This window comes from Schistocerca piceifrons, chromosome 3 (assembly GCF_021461385.2).
Source record: "Schistocerca piceifrons isolate TAMUIC-IGC-003096 chromosome 3, iqSchPice1.1, whole genome shotgun sequence".
Taxonomy (NCBI): domain Eukaryota; kingdom Metazoa; phylum Arthropoda; class Insecta; order Orthoptera; family Acrididae; genus Schistocerca; species Schistocerca piceifrons.
Window position 1 is genome coordinate 888,089,601 of NC_060140.1, and position 3,511 is coordinate 888,093,111.

Consider the following 3,511-nt stretch of genomic DNA (forward strand, 5'->3'; position numbering starts at 1 on the left):
GTAAAAAACGAGTGCCGATAGCGAAGGAGACACACCGTCACTCAATGCCAGTAGTGTATGTAAGTCCACCTTCTGCAGCTGTGATACCTAACGTCAGAAAATCAAGGAAGACGAAAGCGAGAACAGTGGAGACTGAGTCCAAGCTCGTACTGGGGAAATGTGTAGAAGAAAAACAGTCGCATCCTTTCCCGGCCGCTGTCGTAAGCGATTTAAGGAGAGCACACATCGAATCGTTGGCATTAGGGACGTGGGGGCATCATACCGACAGATCGCCCAGACAGTCGGTTTCAGTTCAGTGACTGAAGGTAAAAGGCGACGAGATGGATTCAGGACAGCGTGGCAAGAAGAGTAGGCGGGGTCTTGCACTGCGAGATCGTCGAAGGACTGTTCAACCGGCTTTGATGAATTTGAATCCTGGTAGAAGTTACAGCCAGTGTGTCACTACGGACGGTCGGAGACAGCTGGCGTGAAACATCAACTTGCCATGTGTCGTTTATCGCTGACAACATTACTGAGAAAAGTTGTTAAGATACCAAGGAACGTGCACATGATGCCAGAAATTAGTAATTTCGACAACAGACTTAAGGCTGTGTGGGATGTAGTGAAACGACAAACAAGACAAGAAGTTACAGAACTGGATAATATCACTTTTGAACTGAACGGAAGGGCTACAAATGATGAGCCACAGGTAGCAAATATATTTAATAAACATTTCTTAAATATAGAATAACGAGTAGGGGCAAACAGTTCAAGAGGAAAATCACAGCAGTATGTTGATAAAGCAACTCTCATAAAGGTCAGTCATATGAATGTATAGTGGGAACGAAGTCTCTCCCAACGGCACTATTGTATAACACATTCTCGGACTTCTTCCGGGGTCAGTTCAGGGTAAAACCTCCAACCTCAGACGATTACCTCCATTGTCTTCGTCAGGAGCAATTGACAATCAAAACGGGTGCTATAGTGGCGTTATATAACCCATAGACGGCCGAATATTGGATATATAAGGCCACAACAGCACCCGTTTTGATTGACAATTGCTCCCGACGAAGACGGCGGAGGTAATCGCCTGAGGTTGAAGATTTTACCCTGAACTGACACCGGGAGAAGTGCGAGAACGTTTTATACAACATATGAATATATCACCAACTTCCCTTTGTGAAATTAAAAAGTTATGTATTCTCTCAAAAAAAAAATATTTTGTGGTTTTAGTGATCTTTGGTCTCGGCAGCATAAGAGTCGAAAGCCGCTATGGGCACGCAGTTTAAAAATCGTTTCTCGCCCTTCTCTTTCGCTGGCTACATTACGAGAAACATAATATACGCGATCATTTTACACTCCCCATTCTGCCGTTGTCCGTGGGAAGATTAACATTTTGAGGTATGTGTATCGTCTTTCGATAAATAAACTACGATTGTTATAATTCGCTTCAAAAATCTTTTGTTTTCGTGTAGAAGAGAACCAAAAAAATTAATCGTAATGTAACTCTGATGAATAATATTTTTGATTCACCTGAGTACTATTGAAAAGAATCTAAGTACTGAAAAGAATTGAAATACTGAAAGGAATTGTAATGCGATGTTTTCTTTTGCGCATTTTCGAACATGCAACATTGCGATGTTTTTTAAAAAGTGTTATTTCTCTTGCAGTTTTCAATTACAGTGTCGTAGGCTCATTGATATGAGATGTCAGAGAGAACAAGTAAATATCAGTTCCCATATTCCTCTTTTAAATACGTTGTACGTTCAAACATGCCTAACCACTACTTTCGTGGAGTAAGCCAGCTCTACAAAAATGGATGTAGCAGCATAGTTTTATCGGCGGGGGTTTGTCTCAAGACTCCATGTCTTGTGACAAATTCATTTTAGCCGGGAGATCTTTGAGATTATCTCTCTCTGCTTCTTGGCTTTCGATATTTGCCTTGAAGTGTCTCAAGAAGTATGAAATATTATCTTGGCAATATGTAACTGAATACCTTACACTAAGGCTTTTCTCCTTCCCTTTTCCTGTTAAATATTAGTCTTCTGACCTGTTTTATGCTCCCTAAGACTATGTCCTGCATGTGCGTCTTCATCTTAAAGTAGTACTTCACCTAAGGCTCCCAGATACCTGTTTTATAAACTTTTGTCTTCCCCTGTAATGTTTGTCCCTTATGGTTTCTCCAGTTCCCCGGAAGTTACTCCCCGATGTCTTAATCCACGTCCCGTCATCTTGCCCCGACCTCTAGTAACTGCTTTCCACATATTCTTTCCCTCTTCAGTTCTGCAGAGAACCACTTCAATTTCTATCACGTCAGTCCACTTAATTTTCACTATCCTTCTGTAAAACCACTTCTGTAACACTACGATTCTCTAGTTCTTTACAATTTTCTCACAGTTGACGACTCAATTCCATACAATTCACAAAAGTTATGGTCTCTGTTTCATACTTGTAAACATTAAACTCTGTCATACAGACAGATGTATTCACAGAACAAGTTTTCGGAAAATACATGTGCTAACATTCTCACGTTTCGTGCTTAAACTTACGACCCGTCATGGTTCCGCGTGGTTAGCACTAAGTATCTACGGCTTTGCAACTTGCCTGACATCACGATAATGCGTAGATTATATACAAAAACATTCCTCACTAATCAGTCCACCTTTTAGTGAAAACCACATTAAAATCCCGACAGTAGATCCTCAGATTTTGCCTTCACACAGACAGAAAAACGCGGCGTGGAGCACTTTCATTTAGCTATAGGTATAGATGCTCAGCTGCCTCTTATCACTGTTCAACGTGACAGAATTCTTCTCCTTGTCCACTCACTACTCGAGATAATTTTATCAGCCATTCCATCATCTTATCACGGCCAGACTGGCGCCAGTTGTCAAGTACGGAATATTTGTTAAGTAACTTCCAGTGAAACTTGCGCTGACAATCTTTGCCCGATTCTTATCAGCGAGTCACTGCCGCTTGCAAAACATCGTTGCCAGCAGTTAAGCTAAAGCACAGTGACAGTTTCCGACTGCATTGTAAAAAATAAAGGTAGCGGCCTTGCCGCAGTGGCTACACCGGTTCCCGTCTGATCACCGAAGTTAAGCGCTGTCGGGTGTGGTCTGCACTTGGATGGGTGACCCTCCAGGCCGCCATGCGCTGTTGCCATTTTTCGGGGTGCACTCAGCCTCGTGATGCCAATTGAGGAGCTACTCGACCGAACAGTAGCGGCTTCGGTCAAGAATGCCATCATAACGACCGGGAGAGCGGTGTGCTGACCCCACGCCCCTCCTATCCGCATCCTCCACTGGGGATAACACGGCGGTCGGATGGTCCCGGTAGGCCACTCGTGGCCTGAAGACAGAGTGCTTTATAGTAAGAAAGAAAAGTTAGAGCCTCAATATCCTGTCGGTACCTAGGGGATGAGGCGCTGAGCAGTAAGCCCAATTGGAAAAGGTGGAAAATGCGGTTGGTCGTGCCCTTCCTGTAAGAATATTCCAGCATTCATCTTAAATGGTTCACGAAAATGAAGGGA

At 43.2% G+C, this 3,511-nt stretch overlaps 1 pseudogene; it reads left to right on the plus strand.

Moving 5' to 3' along the window:
* The first annotated feature begins 3,026 nt into the window (after positions 1 to 3,026).
* LOC124790307 lies at positions 3,027 to 3,144 on the plus strand (annotated as a pseudogene).
* The last annotated feature ends 367 nt before the right edge of the window (positions 3,145 to 3,511 follow it).